Genomic DNA, 19,907 nt, shown 5'->3' with positions numbered 1-19,907 from the left:
GATAAAGGGTATGCGATAAAGGGTAGGGGTGTGATAAAGGGTATGCGATAAAGGGTGCGCATCAAAGTTGCGCGATATGGATTAAACAGCAGGCTATTTATCACATATGCAAAACTACTGTATTTACTACTAAACATATGATAAACTCTCATATTCGATGTTTCTGTTGTGTCGTTATACTCTCATATTTGATGTTTCTTTTAGGGATTTATTTTTCTTAATCGATTTATGAATTTCAAACAGCGGTATACAACTGTTGTCTTTATTTGGTGCAGGCATTTGATAATGTAGAAAAATGACGGAATCAACTTTGTTTTATAGCTAGCGAAACAAATTTGTATGACAGTTGCATTAAATTCAATTATATTGACAACAACATAAGAGCAACTGTGTTTCGTTGAACAAACAGACATATATTGATAATGTACTGTTCAACCTCATAATATGTCAACATCAAACTTATATAAAATTATAACGAATATTCATATTTTTATATATTTCTAATATTTTTTAAAGTATGTACAAATGCATATTCAAAAGACAACATTCCATTATATGATCAGTATATCAATCCAAATTTGAAAAGTAAAAACAACAAAAATGTTAACCATAATACATAGAAGGATTCTTTCCTACTTAATAATCGACCACGTGATCTTTTGTATTCTATTATAAATATTACTATACACACGACGTCTGGTATAACCAGTGCAAGACTTCGCATTCTTTTAAATGGTTTTCCATCCATTAACACCAAATGGTCAAAGAACTGGTCTAAACCCCCTACAGCAATGTGCACCAAGTTTATAGATAATACTCCAATCAAGTGGTTTGTCATAATATCATTTGCATATGAGCACATGCGAACAATTATCATCAAGGATATCATCTCTGTCACAGTAAAACACATTTGATGGATGAACTGTTTGTAGAAATCATCATTAAGCATGTTAAGATAGTTGAGATATACCCACCAAGAAAAGTACTGTGGATAAATACTCAGTATTAATAGAAAAAGCATTGAATATCTCAAATTTCTTTCCACGTATAACCGCAATAAGTGTTTGACTAACTCGTAAAATGCCAAAACAGCAGCCATTGTTATTGTCCACATCATGAAAGTTTGTTTAGTAGCATTAAAGTACATGTGTTTGTATCCAATCTTTTTCTGGTTTTCATATGATCCTACAAATATAAATCGGAAAATACCATTGACCTTTACAAATGTCAAATTACATCGGTATAAGTATATAATGCATAAATTTAGATTATGGGCATACGATACAGTTTTGATCCCGTATTTACATTTTGCTAAAAATTTCCATATAGACTATTTTTTACCTGATTAAATCAAATATGCAATAAAAAATATACCTTCATGTGCTACTTTTGCGTAAAATGAGGTCGAAATTTTGTATATTGCTCAAAATTCGGGTTTGAGCCCGTATTTTCCCTATCGAAAGAAAGACATAACTTTTTTTGATTTAGAAGATAAACACAAATTGTTTTTTGTTAAATAATTTATAATTTCTGTATTTTAAAAGTATCCTAAAAATTTATACATTTCTTATAATAATTTGTATTTATCAAATAAACTCATCATAGATACCAGGACTAAATTTAGTATATACGCCAGACGCGCGTTTCGTCTACAAAAGACTCATCAGTGACGCTCGAATCCCAAAAAGTTAAAGAGTCCAAATAAAGTACGAAGTTGAAGAGCATTGAGGACCAAATTCCTAAAAGTTTTGCCAAAAACAGCTAAGGTAATCTATGCCTGAGGTAGAAAAGCCTTTGTATTTCAAAAATTCAAAAATTTGTAATAGTAAATTTATAAATATAACCATATCAATGACAATTCATGTCAGCACAAAATGTGCTGACTACTGGGCTTGTGATACCCTCGGGGAAATAAATCTCCACCAGCAGTGGCATCGACCCAGTGGTTGTAAATAAACTCATCATAGATACCAGGACTAAATTTAGTATATACGCCAGACGCCCGTTTCGTTTACAAAAGACTCATCAGTGACGCTCGAATCCCAAAAAGTAAAAAAGGCCAAATAAAGTACGAAGTTGAAGAGCAAATGTTCATTAATGCAGAAAAACACATCATGTTTTGCTGTATATTTATCAAATTAAAAAAAAATGCACTATTTACGTTTTCTTGAAAATTGGCACACATAATCTTCTTACGTCAACAAACCAAATGGCATTTTAAAAAAGTGGGGTCCATGAACTCGTTTTCAAGTTAAATCAGTTTAAATGATAAAAATCAGTCGAAAACTGAATCTTTTCCCGATAAGTCATAGTTTGACGTCGCGAAAATAACAATTTACGTTAGCAACGTCATTACCTCCCATGTAACTGTATCGTATGCCCTTAAGGTGCCGACTTATTATACGTTCAGTTATTACACTTATAGTGATATTCTATAAAAAGCGCAAAAATGTCGTCATTTATCTCAAAATTTAACCAAACTTTTAAGGGGAAACGATACAGTTTCAGGAAAGGAAAAGAGGCTACTAACGTAAAATGTATTTTTTCCACGCCGTTAAACTGCGACACATCTGAGAAAACACTTATTCGAGAGTTATTAATAATTACCTTGAAAAACGAGCACACGGAATGACATTTTATTTGATATTCTATAAAGTTATTTGTTCCAAATTCAATTTTTCATCTTTGATTCTTTTTTTAATTGGGTAAATATTGCAGCAAAAAATCCCGTTTTATCTAAACCCTTGAAAGTTTAATTAAATGAATTCGCAACAAAGAAAGAATATTATTAGTCTATATACATTTATAAAGAAGATATTACTAATCTTTAGAAAAAAACTTATTTGAAAAAATGTTATTCACACATCTGTAATGAACTCGTATGGTTTACAATGCAATAAAGGTTTTGCTCGGCTGCATGATGATCTGTTACTGCATCTTTGTTCTTCGGTCTTTATATATTTTTGACTCGTATGTAATAATACAACGACATTGTTCTGGCTTTGTACAGGCGCATACTAGCATGTAGCAATGGTAACGCCAGATAGTAGTGCATTTTTGTAGCAGACTGTAAAACAAGTTGGAAAGGGCTCACCTTACCAGATCCGTACTACACACCATTAAGATTTATTTGTTTTTACAAAAGACACAAATTACCGATAGGAGAGTACTCGCAGTAACTAATTATGGTCCCATTTCTAACTTACAAATAAACCATAACTCCTGAACTATCATTCAATACACAACCAGCGGTCTAGTTGAAATGTCACTACTGTAAACAATATTACAAACCTTTAAAAACTGTGTCCCAGCAACTACAAGTACAGTTATTATAGGAGACAGGTGTCTTGTTTGGAACCCACATTTTTGCATTAATGATTCCTAAATAAAAACAACATTTTTTAATACCGCAGTCCCACTAGGCCACGATCGCACTACGATCTGTGAAAAAAATGCAAATTTTGATGATCGTAATACGATCGTGTAGATCGCAGTAAGGTCGTATCACGGTCGTGGTGAGGTCTTCAAGATCGCGATGAGCGTGGCCAACTTTGAACATGTCCAAAACAATGGTGGTGCGGTCGTGGCGAAATCAGGTCGTAGTAGAAGCGTAGTAAGAGCGCACTAAGATCGTAGTAAGATTGCAAAGGTCGCTGTACCATCGTAGCGAGAGCGTAGAGAAAGCGTGATTCTATTCGAAGAAACTGCGGTACGATCTCACAGCGACGTTATTACGACCTCACTACGACTATTACGTTCTCGCCGCGACCCAACTACGCTTCATAATAATAATAATAATAATATCTGTATTTAGAGAGAGTAACTCATTTGGATTACACCAATTTTCAATAAGGCTCTCTTATTACAATAATAATTACATAACAAATAAACAATGCATCAATAATAATGGTAAATAAAGATTATGTACAATTTAAAATACAATAAACATTTATGATATGGCATTACAGTAAAAATATGATGGTAATGTTAAAAGTACATAGATTTGTATTTATGTTTAAATTCGGATATTGTATTTGATTTTTTTTATTGAATTAGGAAGAGCATTCCACACTTTTGGTCCATTGTACGAGAAACTAGACTTATACAACTCTGTATTTGGTTTTGGAATAATAAAATTATCTGAGGATGAAAATCTCGTATTATATTTTTGGTTTGCAGAAGCTGATACAATAAGACTGGACATATATTCTGGAGCTAAGCCATGTTTTGCCTTATACATTAGTAATGATTTGTGATCAAGTATTCTTTGTGTGATTGGCACAATGTTACATTCGTGAAATAATTCTCTTGAAGGTTTGGTGTAATCATGTTCGTCTAAAATTATTCTTGCTGCCCTTTTTTGCAGTTTTAGTTTTTAAATTGTTATTTGTATGGAGAGTTGTCTCATTGGCACTCACACCTCATCTTCCTATATCTATCTAATAGAAAGTTATTACAGTTTCCCAATATTTAACAACAATAATCTAAGTGAGGTAAAACGTAAGCGTTATAGTACATTTGTCTAGCTTTATGATTTAAATATTTCTTTATCCTTTTTAGTAAAGCTAAAGAAGAGTTAACTTTTTTGATTATATAATCGATATGAGAAGACCAAGATAGAGATGCATCAATAAAAACACCTAGAACTTTTTCACATGTACTTTCTATAATTTGTTGTCCATTTAAAGCAAGATTAATGTTTTCATTTGATGTAACGGAAAGCTTTTGTTTAGATCCAATGCATATAGCTTTCGTTTTAGATACATTTACAGCCATTTATTGTCATCACACCAGCGAAAAATATCTTGTAAAACCGTATTAAGTTTTTGACTGATGCAACTTTTGTTTTGTCCAATGACTGATATGGTGCTATCATCAGCAAATAAATCTGTGTTATGATTAGGATTAGACAAAGGAAGATCCTTAATAAAAATTAAAAACAACACCGGTCCTAATACGGATCCGTTTTTTGTTTTTGTACGTCTGATAATGTATTTGAAATAGATACTTTCTGATATCTGTCAGCCAAATATGATGTAAACCAACGTAATGAAGTATAAGCTAATTTGTTTATTTTTGAATAAGCAGTTCATGATTGACAAGATCAAAGGCTTTTGCTAGATCTAGAAATCCTGCCCAACAAGATCGCCATCATCAATGGCTTTAAGCCATTTATCTATTAAAGCTGTTAAAGCAGTTTGACAAGAATGGTTTGCACGAAAGCCTGACTGCATTCTATACAATAACTTGTATTTATTAAGATATTTTACTAAGTGTGTTTTCACATGTTTTTCAAGGATTTTAGAAATGAGTGGTAAAATTGCAATTGATCTATAATTAAAAACATCCTGTTTTGAGCCTTTGTTCTTATAAACTGGTATGAATTTTGCCAGTTTAAATGAGGATGGAAAAATACATTTTTTGATACTCAAATTAAAAATATGACAAAGTGGTAGTGAAATAGCATGAGAAGACATCTTTAAAAATTTTGCACTTATGGTACCAAGGCCTGTTGCTTTTGATTCATCTAGTGCTTTTAGTTGTAAACACACAAAATCATAACTCATAAGTGGTATAGAAAAATACACGTCATCTGGTACATGACCCGATACAAAATCACCAAGTTTGTTAAAACAACTACTAGAATTGTTGATGTTTTGATCTATATTAAGATTATCTGTGATATGTGTGAAATAAGCATTAAAAACATCAGCAATGCCTTTTGGTTCTAAAATTTCCTTTTTGTTACAATCACTTATGATTTTTATACTGGTATGATTGTCGGTACCGCTGACAGTATGTAGGTGCTTCCATAATTTACTGCTGTTGTTCATTTTTTGTTCTATGATATTGGTATAATTATTTTGTTCAGAGTTTTCGATGAGATATTTGTCCACGACTATACCACGCTGTTCACGACCATAGTACGATTCTAACACGCCCTTGCCGTGCTCATCACGCACTTCTTACGACCTGACTACGTTTATACTACAACCATCATTCTCATTGTCATTTTCACATAAAATATATTATTATTCTTGTCTATTTTCTCTAACGGCTCAACCATGCTTCTCATTTTTATATAGATTAGACTGTTTGGTTTCCCGTTTGAATGGTTTCACACTAGTAATTTTGGGGGCCCTTTGTAGCTTGCTGTTCGATGTGAGACAAAGCTTCGTATTGAAGGCCGTAACTTGGCCTAAAATGGTTTACTTTTAAAAATTGTTACTTGGATGGAGAGTTGTTTCATTGGCGATCACACCACATCTAACTATATCTATTGACACACGTGTGTCATCTCTGCTATCGTTCACTAAAATATCGTCATTTCAGCTTTATGGACCAGCAATAGGTTGTAATTTAGGTTGGATTAGTCGATCCGACATCTCTACTTGATCAGGATTCGTTTCTATCAGAGGACCCTCTTTCTCTACATCAACCCCTACCACCACGCCCACGTGTTCTAGTAGATTTTGGTGGCATGACTATTGTTTTCGAGAAATCTACGTATTAAACAGAAATAGAAGGAATGGAACTATATTGATATGGAACACGATGTTGACGTTATTGCTGATAGCGTAGTAAGATCGCGGTATGAACGTAGTATAATCGCAGTAGAAGAGTGGTAAGATTGTGTTGCACTCGGATAACTCGTGGTATGGTCGCAGTGAGAACGTGATAAGCGTAGAAAGAATTTGATAAGCGTAATGAGGTCGCAGAAGCATCGTGAAAGCAACGAACATTTACATTTCATGCCGCTCATACCGCGACCTCACTACGATCTGAATTTATTAAAGATCGCGGTGAGCGTGGTGCGATCATGGTCTAGTGGGACTGGGGTTTAAGCAAAAATTTCAAACAAAACAAAAGAAACCACCAATAAACTCTTCCTCTACTTTGATATGTGTCATAAAGCAAACTAAATAGTATTCGTCCAACGATTTACAGAAACAATTTAAATTGAATGTAAGATCTAAAACGCAAAATTTTATGTAAAAGAAAAATGATTCAAATTATACTTTTGATTCTGTTTATATATTAATTTTATTAATTGAATGACGGTACGTGCAATATTTTGGCGGTTTGCATTACTATAGGAATTAGGGGGCACACTTTTTTCTTGCAATATTCGTTTTTCATTTTTGATTAAAGGGGCACTAGCTGTCAAATTCATGTTCACCGATTCAAATCAAATTCTCATATCTGATTTATAACAATGTAAAACATTTATCCAAACTATTAAAAGTCTAAATAAAACAATAAACAAGGTACAGTCATGAAAATACGTAGTTTCGTTTCGTGTGTATTTGAGTCTAGACGCCATCTAATTATTTATCGAGTTGACCTCTATAGTCATTCAATAATTAAGCAAACACGTGCTGTTGAATTATTCTTGGTCTATTTAATTTCATATTACAGATAAAAAATCAATGTGTATCATCGTTTTTTACCTGTATTAGAATGTTTATTTGTGGATCGAATCGATCGAATGATTTACCTTTGTTTCACTTTCAATGTTAACATTTTCTTCCTTTAAATAACTTTACACATACAATTCACGTGTTATCCATCTCAAGCTAAGGGGTTAAATTAAAGTTCACATGAATACGGATTCAATGAGGTCGAATTATTCACTTGCAAGTGAATAATTCATAATCAATGTTTTTTTGCTTATTTTGACAAGATTGAACCTTATTGGCTACTAAAAAGGAATTATTATTTCACTATTTGTATTTCATTACTGATTGAGCCAAAAAAATATATTAGATGTTTTTATATATCTCGTAGCTAGTGCCCCTTTAAATAAACCAAAGTGGAAACTGTTATTGCTTGAAAACCGTACTTCCACTTCATTTGAACTTCATGATGAGCAGTTCTTTCATAAGCAATCATACCTCATCTCCTTATTTTTCAATTTCGACAACCCCTTCCCTAAAAAAAAAACGCCGAATGACGGAAACCATAAAAATCTTGCTTTTCAAATTATTTCATTAAGAAATACCAATTTTGGTTCATGGTTTTCGATGGGCGACTTACACACATGTTGGTGGGTACCAACGCTATTAGTTCATATGTTATATGGATCTAATACCTATTTGCTTTTGTTTGCTTCTAATTCAGGTATCAGATGTTCAGTAGTTGTCGTTTGTCGGTTTTTCGTTCCTTTTTTTTTATAATAGATTAGTCAGTTGGTTTTCCCATTTGAATGGTTTTACACTAGTCAATACCGTACTTTGACATATAATGGTTTACTTTTACAAATTGTGACTTAGATAGAGAGTTGTCTAATTGTCACTCATACCACAACTTCTTATATCCAATAAGTTCTCAGACAGGTGGTTAAAGCCTCGATCACACCTTACCGAATAGCACGAACGGACGACTAACGGATGAAAATAAAAGTTGTCCGTTGACAAAATTGTTATCCGTTGGGAGTCCGTTGATGTATTGACCGAATAAAAGGGATGCATAACGGACACACACCGGATACGTGAAACGTACGAGAAACGGACACGTACCGGACATAACGGATGTCGAACGTACATCCAACGGACGAGTACCGCATAAAACGGACACCTAACGGAAGCGTACCGGATAAAACGGATGAACAAGATATACGGAAAAATCAAAGGCGACAATAATAATACATGTAAATCGAATAAATATTCAAAATGTTTCTGTGTAACTGGTTTTGGTTTGTTCTTCAAAAATTCCGTCAAAGGGCAGTTTCTGGCCTGAATAAGAACTGCTTGATTGTGAAGGCGTGCCTTTACTCTAAGATCGATTATGAATAATAAGAATTCATGAACCTTAAGAAATCTGACATACCAATAATTGGCATTTCTAAATTTTCAATTTGCATTTATCCGTTTCAGATCGTTCATCATCCGTTTTATCCGTTAAACGTCCGGTAGAAGTCCGTTGGTGAATTTATCTTCCAGACCTCCAACGGATGTATAACGGACACGTAACGGATACAAAACGGAAACGAAACGGACGAGTACCGTACAAAACGGACGCCTAACGGACGTTCAACGGACATTTTATCCGTTGGACGTCCGTTCAAAGTTTTGAACATGCTCAAAATTTTCCACCGGACAGAACGGACGTCGATGGATAAAACTTACGCTTAACGGACATGCAACGGACATGGACGGACGTCTAACGGATAAGAACGGACGTCTAACGGACATGAACGGATTGAAAAAAAGTTATCTGTTAGGCGTCCGTTCGAGCTTTCCGGTAAGGTGTAACCGAGGCTTTTTGATAATCATTATTAATGTTTTATTATCTGCAAAAAATTGAAGTTGATAAAAACTCGCTTAAAAGGCGTTAGTTTAATTCTTTCACAACTTTATAGACTAGAATTGACACTACTCTTTCGATAATGAATCGATACTAGGCTTATTTGGTATCGATATTGAAACTATTTGAAGGGTCTTTCTCTCTTACCTATATGAATATACGGCAGTGCGACTAACAAGAAGAATCCTACCAAGCAACTTGCAAAACGCGCTCCAAACAACATCCTTTCAGTCTATATGTCTATAACGAAACATTTTTTGTATTAGTGTGCCCATGTCACCGGATATAAATATGAAAAGGATTAGTATCTAAATAAACACCGGAACTTATAATTACCAAGAAATTAAGAAGGAAGAGATATTTTTGTGTTTTATGTGGATCGAGTCGATAGAATACACTACAATAATAATACAGTTGATTTAAACTGTCAGCTGTATTTTCTTATTTTTAATTGTCCGTATATATATATATATATATACATGTATATATATAGCAAAAGTAAAAAAAACCACATATATATCAACCCAACAAAGTTAGATCTATAAATTTGCTTTCGCAAATTTTTAGTTCTTCCCTCGCCGGGATTCGAACCCATGCTACTGTGATATCGTGACACCAAATCGCCTGCACTATATATATATTTATATGGTCTATTATCTTCAATGCATACTTACAATATCACGGCCGACACTCGGTTAACCGAGAGATTGGTCGGTTAATCTATATTGAGTATGCGGCTATATGGGAGATTGATTGGTCTGTTAATCGGGTTGGCTATACGTCCGTTTAGAGTAAAACGCACAATTTAATGTTAAACTCTATCAAATATACAGATTTTTGGCATATTATAAGAATCAAATCAAAAAAAGAAAAGTGTCTGACAAAATGATATCTATCATCGAACATTTTCCACCTTTAAAAACATTTCATAGTCTGCGCAGTTTTCAGTAAAAGTAAAAGGCGTCGCGCAAGTATGTAGTATTTATGACTACACGCATAGCAATTTTTTTAATAAAAGGCGAAACAAACAATTTTAGATATCATTTAAAAGACACAAAATACTACTTTGGTTCTTGCATATAAATTGACATTAGTAAATATTTCATAATTGTAATATAACGTGAGTAATACCACGTTTTAGTGAAAATTATGGGTTATAAAGTCTGTTAATGGGTTGGACAATTGAAATTGTGTCAGTTAAGAGTTATTTAGCCACGAAAATAGTTTTGTTACCTTTATATTTTCCCATTGAAAAAGTTAAGAATGAGAGATTCTTGAGTAAAAAAAATGATAACACGTTGCAGCACTATCCTTCCAGTAAACGCATTTTTATTTTGACTTTCTTTGCATATTTTATTGAAGAGTGTGTCACTTCAATATAGCGTGATCTGGGTTGGCCGCTGGAATATGCATGAATTTATTATTAACGATTTCAATCAGCCTTAATTTTTGTGTCTGCAAAAAGCATGTTCTCAAATCCGACGGAACGTGTCTTTCTAATACAACACAGGGTACATATAACGTGTTGTCGTTCTCATATGCACATGATATTTGTCACTGGACGTTTAACCCTAATTCGTCAGCATCATCCAATTGGTTCTTGTCTTCTATTACTTAATCATCTGTTGTTTATAAATCATTCTAAAGAAGAAAATGGAAAGGAGCGAATGCAGCTTCATTTGGTTGTATTAAGTTTAAATTCATGTTATTCCGTTTAGTTCCTTTTCTACGTATGTGCAGTGGAGAACTGCAGTTGTCCACATGTAAACTTCAAGCATTTGTTACCAATATGAGTACATCGCCATCCGTTACTGTTTCAACACCAAGGGTGGTTTCATGTCTTTATTCTTTAACAATTATTGTTTTTTCTCTCTTTTTTAGCAATGCATCACTCTCTACTGTCCTAATCTTTTATTTATATTCTGTATCTCCATCCAGATTCTCGTGTATACCATGAGGGTCGTATTGGGTTGTTGATTATTTCTGTATTCTTGAAATTGTTATGTTACTTTTCTATACATTTTATTTATCTTACTTATTATTCTTTCTCTATTCTTTATATTTAGGCATCCCAATATATTTTGACTTACTGATGTTTAGTTACATTACGACGTTAATCTCTGATTTATATACTGGTTACCAATGTAGATGACAAATTGATGTCATTCATGACAATAAAACAGAATCCACAGAATATATGCGACCATTCTCGGATAAAATTAATTTTACTTTAATTTAACACTTTTTGAAACCACTTTTATCAACTTTCAATATCCATTGCCTAAATTGTTAATCGTTCATGTGTTTTGTTTCTGTATATTTTATATTCCATTGCTCATGTTTTGTTTCCGTATATATTTTATGTTACATTGCTCAAGTGTTGTTTCCGTATATTTTATCCACTCGTCTTGAGCCTACCAAATTAACACACTATATAGTAATAAAATTATACTTTTATTGTCATTCATAACTCTGAACAGACCAATTAACAGACCGGGTTTTATACATCCGACCCATTAACAGACCAGGTTTTAAAAAAAGATTGATTTATGTCACCAAAATACGGATTTTCTTGTAGATTTTTCACACAATGATATCAATTTGGTTAACACACATAATGCTTGTCTTTTTCGATGTTCAAAATATTGCATGCAAGTAAATTCAACACTAGTGTCATTTTGTGTACATTTTGTGTGTGTAAAATGTGTATAAATTTATTGATGAGTAACTTGCCTTTTCATTTTATAGATCGTACATAGAAGCTAGAAAAATAATAATTACACCACTGGATTCAGTACATTGAATAGTTTTGTTAGACATAAATATTTTTCATGATAAACATATATTTAAAAGGTTATACAATGAAACATGCTGAGTTTTCAATGATTTTCTCGATAACACCTGATTAACAGACTTTAGCCAACCCGATTAACAGACCAACCGCCGATATAGCCGCATACTCAATATATATTAACCGACCAATCTCTCGGTTAGCCGAGTGTCGGCCGTGAATGTAAGTGTATCAATGGAACAACCTGTACAATGAATGTGCAACACTGGAACAACATATACAATGAATGTAATTAATATTGATAATCCGTATAGAATTTTTAAAAGTTATTGTATTTGAAAAATATTAAAATTTGGCGAACGATTCCAAGGGGATGTTCAAATATCATTAGTTGATAGAGTTGTTTCCCTTTTGTCAGTAATTTTTATTTTCGTTTGTGACGTCATCTTTGTCTGATTAAAACGTAGAAATGGAAGCTGACGTGTTTTTATGTGTCCGAGTATAATCGCCTCCATCCATGATACCAGAGCTATTCCCCCATGTCTGTAATATGGTGGAGACCCTAAACGATCGGTGGAAAAAGAAGTATACTACTTTTTGGAGTTTAATTTTCATGGATTTTTACCTCTAACGTTGACCGACCGTTCCTGATGAATCCTGATTTATGCCGCCATGATGCTAAACACTTTAACTGTTTTTGAAAATTTATACTGAGCTGAACGTTCATTACAATACCAACATTTAAATTGATTTTTTGAAAGAAGAACAGACTCGTCTCGTGTACGTACTGTCTTTGTGAATTATTTATAAATGTCTAAATGTATTCCGTTCGCAACCAGAAAGCACGTGAGATTTATCTCATTGCATCATACATTATTTAATTTCCGTAACATTTGGATCCTGTTTATATATATGTGCTATTTTGATTTGACATTATTCAACTTGTATCGGTGATAACTGTATCGCCATGCATACGAAAGTTCTGATTTTACCAAAAAGAGCCATTTTTAATGTATTTTGAGGTTGACCCAAATTTATCCATTGAAGTACACGTGTGATGTGTATAGCGTAATGTTGACTGTATTGCTTGTTGTGTTTCATTCCGCCGTAATATATAATTGTGACCCGCCATGACATTTGCAGTCTTATGGAGGTAGAACGTCATTGTTAGAAAAATTATAAACATGATAAATATCGAGATTCAATGAAATACGTATTTGTGAAGAAGAGATAAACACTTGCCTTTGCTTCTCTTTTGCGGACGCCGAACTATACATCATACATAAGTTTTGAAGAAGTTTTAATTATCGTTTAAAGTGAAAAATATTTGAATCTACATTTTAAATTGATACAAAAAAAAAAACAAAAAAAAAATCAAATTTCTGCTCTATAGATTTCCTTTCATCAATGAAGTCTGAAATATATCCATAATAAATGCACCGTATCAAATGCATATAAGAGAACACCTACTTATAAACTGTTACGCGTCGCATACTATGTACAAAATGTATAGAGACATGCATAATAAATTTAAATTAAAAAAAGGAATTCTTAAAGCTTCCTTTGACAAATTTTAAACTAATTTTATTTCAACAAGTTTAAATTACATGTTCTAAAATAGAGATAAGAATTGTTTGCATTGTAGTAAATCTAAGTCTTTGAAATTTTATTCAAATACGCTATTAAACATCACTAAGAGCCAATAAATACAATAATTTTGTGTTTTATAAATTAGTGCCTTCGATAAGTAAAACTCGTCATAGAACAGTCTCATTTTCATACCGGTATTCGAAATGTCTCGTTTCATTGCTATTACAACATATATGTCATAATAACATGACAGAGAGTTTTGTTTCGGAATATTTTAGATAAATATACAAAAATCAAATTTTAGACAATGTACCCTCCTAAGACTGGAAATGGCTAGTCACATATAGTTAACGGCGTTTTTCACACAATAACGTTCTACCTCCATAAGCCTGGATATGTCGTGGCTGGTCACAATTATTGACTCTTATAACACGTATTTAAATTATGAGATGGAAATGTCGCCATGGTTTCGAAGATTTCTAAGAAGACATATTTTTAAAAAAAGCTGATAAATTTATTCTGTACGAGAACATTTTATTTTTAACTATGTTGATTTTATGAATCCAGATAATGTTCATGTTAACTTTGATCTACTGTATTTGTTTACTTTGAAATGAAGCTGATCGATGTGAATGGGTTTATCATTTAGCGGTGTGATATTTATCGTAAAAAAACCTTATTAAATTTTAAGAGTTTAAGGTCTCTGATGATACTATCAAATTTGTATTCAGCTATTTATAATGATATCATGGTTTGTCTAGTAGGAAATGCCATTAATATAAACATATTGACCATTGTAAAAAATCAGAAAATTTTTGTTTTGTGGGCGGGTTGTTGGTCGGAGTATGTTTCTGTGTGTAAGAGAGAGTTGCTTTCCTTTTGTCAGTAATTTGTATTTTCGTTTGTGACGTCATCTTTGTCAGAAATGTATAAATGGAAGCTGACCAGTGTGTATGTGCCCGAGTATAATCGCCTCCATCCATGATACCAGAGCTATTACCTTAGTCTGTAATATTTGATTGCCTACGACATTACTATTGTTTAACGTCCAAAATGATTAGGATTCAGGCAATAAAGGTTGCCGTCCAAAATGAATAGGATCTAAGAAATAATTGGTCACCGTCCAAATGACGTGGTTTCTGAGCAACTATATATATGACAAAATAATAACTAAAACAGATGTGATAGACAGCAATCAAAATCAGCCTACTGCATTACGGGTTCTGACTTGACACAAACACATACAGAATGTGGCGAAGTTGAACACGTGTTTAAGCGCCAAACAACGTAACTTGGGACTTTGGTGTAATAGCGCAACAATAAAACCATCTTTAACCGTCAATTGGAAACGACTGGACACATTAGATAAACACAAAGCATAGAAGCAAATAACATATAGTCAAAAGAAACAAAGCACCGATATAATAGTACTCACAGTAACAGAAAGCTATTTCAAAGTGAGAAATAAATAATGTTCTCACGGACCAAAGGATAAATCAGTACACATCAAACGGATTAAGGGTAAAATATCATAAACAGTCAATAAAAAGTATGACCTTGTTTAATGCCGAACTACGAATATCGGATTTATGTGAATGTGACTCAATACATATTAAGTGAGGGTTCAATTTGTAAAAAACAAAGTCAACTTGAGTACCGATAAAAATACTATTCAAACATCTCAAAAAGTTAAGAAAACACTATAACGAAAACGAGAACAAGCCCGAGTCAATTACACTTTACTACAGAGTTCGACTCGTAACGGGAAGAAGAAGAAGAAAAAGACTAAACCCATCTAAAACTTGGGGTGATCTCAGGTGCTCCGCAAGGCTACTAGTATGTAAATACTTGTCTATTATTGGCACTCCTTATGTTAAACATGGTCAGTACATATTCGGCCGTGAGTCTCGATCTGCGATGTCACAATCGAGAAAACGAGGACGGCTTTGTAATTACGACAATGGAACTATATCCGTGACACAGATACTAGTATTCAATAACGGTCAAATAACTAGTGATTACGTCCTTAAATCTTTGGCAGGGATGACTGCAGCTTTACCACATGGAAACCTGGGATCAGTAGCTTCAATGTAAACAGCAACACTCTACCAAGGAAATGCAAGCTCTAGGATGTTGTGTCAACTGGGAAATCTAAACTCATACAAGTGAGTGGTTTAGCTAGCTATAAAACCAGGTTCAATCCACCATTTTCTACATTAGAGAATGCCTGTACCAAGTCAGGAATATGACAGTTGTTATCCATTCGTTTGATGTGTTTGGACTTTTGATTTTTCCTTTTGATTTTGGATTTTCCTTTTTGAATTTTCCTCGGAGTTCAGTATTTTTGTGTTTTTACTTTTTTCCATATGTAGGCACTTTAAGGATGTTGCTGAATAGATATGGAAAGTTCACCATTGCAAACTGTAATCATCATGTTTTTCATTAAGATTTGTCCTCAACAGACCCTCATCGTTAGTTAATTTCTAGATGAAAGTCAAGATGCGAGGCAAATTACATATAGCCTTATCTCTAAATCATTCATTCTTTTTTAAGTACATTTCTTATGTATATTTACTAAAACTTTATGATGGTGCCAATTAGGATTAGTGAACACTAATTGGTTAACCTTAGATAGATATTCTAACTTCTTTGAATAGTAACACTACTCCGAATGGTAGCTGTTATATATATGTATATAACATGCCTAAAGATGATTGGAAAATTTCATTTAGTCATGACCCCCTGCCTCCCTCTTAAAACTTCCTATTTCAAGAATTACAGCTATGCTAACTCCCTTACATAGTAATTATACTCCTATAATACTTTTAAACTGTTTTTCAAAGTTTTATTTTCTAATAACTATATGGTATATTTAAAACATGTTAAAAAGACGTTTTGATCATTTTACTGAGCCATGGTTATTTGGCCCCTATCCTTTTTTACCATGGAAAAATTCAACTCCCCTTATAATTGTGACCCGCCATGACATTTGCAGGCTTATGGAGGTAGAACGTCATTGTAAGAAAAATTATAAACATGATAAATATCGAGATTCAATGAAATACGTACAGCCCGTAACAGAGAAGTGATCGAATTGATGTTTCTTTACCGTCAAAATTAGCTACGTTATCGACAAACTTAATTGAGTAGTGACCGAACTATTGGTACACTAACGTTAAAAAGATTGACAATACTGACAAACTTTCATGAGTCGATAATCAAGTTTAATACCGATAATATTGAAAATAATTCTAATAATATGAAACAAAATATGTCCATGCACCATTTCGATTGGGCGAAAAGTAGTCATTTCTTTTAAGTCAGAACAGAAGATTTATGGAAGGACGTCTTGATAGTATTATTTCCTTTACAATTTTACCCAAAACTAAAAGAAATATACTGGTAAACAATCAAAAAAGTATTTTTTCGGACTACAATGTGTACCGTACGTGTGATGGATTTGAATTCAATCAATAGCTTTGAAATGTTTTCTCATATGTACACCCAAAAGGGATGACTGGTATTTGTACTTCTGTTAGAATATGTCTTCGTCCGTTTCACATACCAAACTTTTTTTCTAGTACAGTTTAAACGGGAACATTTTGTTGATAATTTTTTTTAATATGACAAAATAACGAGCAAAACTATTTCTTGCAAGGCATGGCACACACAGAGAATTTTTTTTTTAGTAAAAATCAGTAAAAAAAAAATTTCTCCAAAATATACCATGGCCAGGACCTGACAGTTTTTAGCAGTGTTCAAATGAAAATCGTCCGGAAAACTGCGCTTGCTATCATTTTGAGGGATCATGCAACATTTCACCTATTACCCATAAACAACATAGGTTCTCAATTACTAAAAAAAGTTCTAAAAGATAATTTCAAATCAGAGTAAACATATTAAAACTTCCTTATATCCAGTCGAATTTGTCTATAGGTTACACAAAGCTGGTTCTTAAAATGTATATAATATCTACAAATGTATATAACATCTACATAAGGTCTTTGCATCGGAACTAAACACATTTATTCTAAAAACAGTTGTTGGCATGACACGGGTTATGTTCTTCTCATATATGTTATGATGGTATGATACTAAACCCCTAACGGGAAGGATTGTGCCTGATGTTCATATGATGAAATCATAATCTTTCAGTCAGTTTAGTTGAAGTCTGGAGCTGGCATGTCAGTTAACTGCTAGTAGTCTGTTGTTATTTATGTATTATTGTCATTTTGTTTATTTTCCTTGGTTACATCTTCTGACATCAGACTCGGATTTCTCTTCAACTGAATTTTAATGTGCGTATTGTTATGCGTTTACTTTACTACATTGGTTAGAGGTATAGGGGGAGGGTTGAGATCTCACAAACATGTTTAACCCCGCCGCATTTTTGCGCCTGTCCCAAGTCAGGAGCCTCTGGCCTTTGTTAGTCTTGTATTATTTTAATTTTAGTTTCTTGTGTACAATTTGGAAATTAGTATGGCGTTCATTATCACTGGACTAGTATATATTTGTTAAGGGGCCAGCTGAAGGACGCCTCCGGGTGCGGGAATTTCTCGCTACATTGAAGACCTGTTGGTGACCCTCTGCTGTTGTTTTTTATTTGGGCGGGTTGTTGTCTCTTTGACACATTCCCCATTTCCATTCTCAATTTTATTGAGCAATCCTTTACCATTAAAATGAAAATGCCAATGACAGAGGTTTATTATAAAAAATGTTTTACTGTGTTAAAAAAAATTCGACTTAAACAATGAAAACTTACACGTTGGATATGAAATATTTTGTGGATGAAGAAAATTAAATTATGTCACTTCTGAAATAAGTTTGTCGATAACGTAACTTATTCTGACGGTAAAGAAACGCGAATTCGATCACTACTCTGTTACGGGCTGTATTTGTGAAGAAGAGATAAACACTTTCCTTCGCTTCTTTTTTGCGGACGCCGAACTGTACATCATATATAAGTTTGAAGAAGTTTTACTTTATCGTTTGAGGTGAAAAATATTTGAATATACATTTTAAATTGATACAAAAAAAAAATTCCAAATCAAAATAATTAAAATGAGAAGATAAATACCTTAAAGATTCCTTTACCGTCGATGCTGAAATGTTTAATGTTATAAACAATTTTAGCGTCTTTGGCCTCAAATTTCTGCTCTATAGATTTCCTTTCATAAATGAAGTCTGAATATATCCATAATTAATGCACCGTATCAAATGCATTTAAGATAACACCTACTTATAAACTGTTACTCGTCGCATACTATGTATAGAGACATGCATAATAAATCTAAATTAAAAAAAGGAATTCTTAATGCTTACTTTGACAAATTTTAAACTAACTTCATTTCAACAAGTTTAAATTACATGTTCTAAAATAGAGCTAAGAATTGTTTGCATTGGAGTAAATTTAAGTCTTTGAAATTTTATTCAAATACGCTATTGAACATCACTAAAAGCCAATTAATACAATAATTTTGTGTTTTATAAATTAGTGCCTTCAATAAATAAAAGTCGTCATAAAACAGTCTCATTTTCATACCGGTATTCGAAATGACTCGTTTCATTGCTATTACAACAAATATGTCATAATAAAATGACAGAGAGTTTTGTTTCGGACTATTCTAGATAAATATACAAAAATCATAGTTTAGACAATGTACCCTCCTAAGCCTGGAAATGGCTAGTCATATAGTTAACGGCGTTTTTCTTACATTGACGTTCTACTTCCATAAGCCTTGATATGTCGTGGCTGGTCACATATGTTATGATTTCGAATAATCAAAGGAATTAAGCTACATGGTCAATGCTTCAGTAGGTATTCCGAATGAAAGTATGTTTTAAAGACCAAAGCCAACTTATACCAAGCCGAGTACCTTCTATGGAAAATTTAGTTTCTCTTCTTGTATGTCTGATTTTCAATCTTCAATAAGCTTTCAAACAATGTATAATGTTCTAAAAATTATCCAAAACACGGCGGCTATAAAACTTCTTTTTGTTTCGTTATTTTCGAGAAGTTTTCGTAAAACGCCAAAAGAAGTAATAATTTGCTGCTAAAATTTCCATAAAGTATGATAACAAAACATATAATGCACACTCTACCAATTAATCAACAGCTGAGCCAAGAGGGCATGATACGTACTTAATATGGAGCATATTGAAATTGTTGCAAAATAAAATGAATATTTAAAAGGCAATGAATCAGAAGCAAATAAAATGG

General features: G+C 33.0%; 1 long non-coding RNA gene across 2 annotated transcripts; it reads right to left on the bottom strand.

The window, feature by feature from the left end:
* Nucleotides 1–511: 511 nt before the first annotated feature.
* On the bottom strand, nt 512–18,972 carry LOC139513554 (uncharacterized). Of its 2 annotated transcripts, XR_011662466.1 has the most exons (4): nt 18,765–18,972; nt 9,454–9,546; nt 3,292–3,381; nt 512–1,185 (listed from the first exon to the last, which is right to left on the bottom strand). It is a non-coding gene; the product is annotated as an uncharacterized lncRNA (long non-coding RNA). The 2 variants fall into 2 exon arrangements; XR_011662465.1 differs by lacking the exon at nt 18,765–18,972 and having other exon boundaries at nt 9,454–9,776.
* Nucleotides 18,973–19,907: the final 935 nt, after the last annotated feature.

Source organism: Mytilus edulis, chromosome 2 (assembly GCF_963676685.1).
Source record: "Mytilus edulis chromosome 2, xbMytEdul2.2, whole genome shotgun sequence".
Taxonomy (NCBI): Eukaryota; Metazoa; Mollusca; class Bivalvia; order Mytilida; family Mytilidae; genus Mytilus; species Mytilus edulis.
Note: the sequence above shows the minus strand (reverse complement) of the source record. Positions and strands in the feature narration are given on the sequence as shown.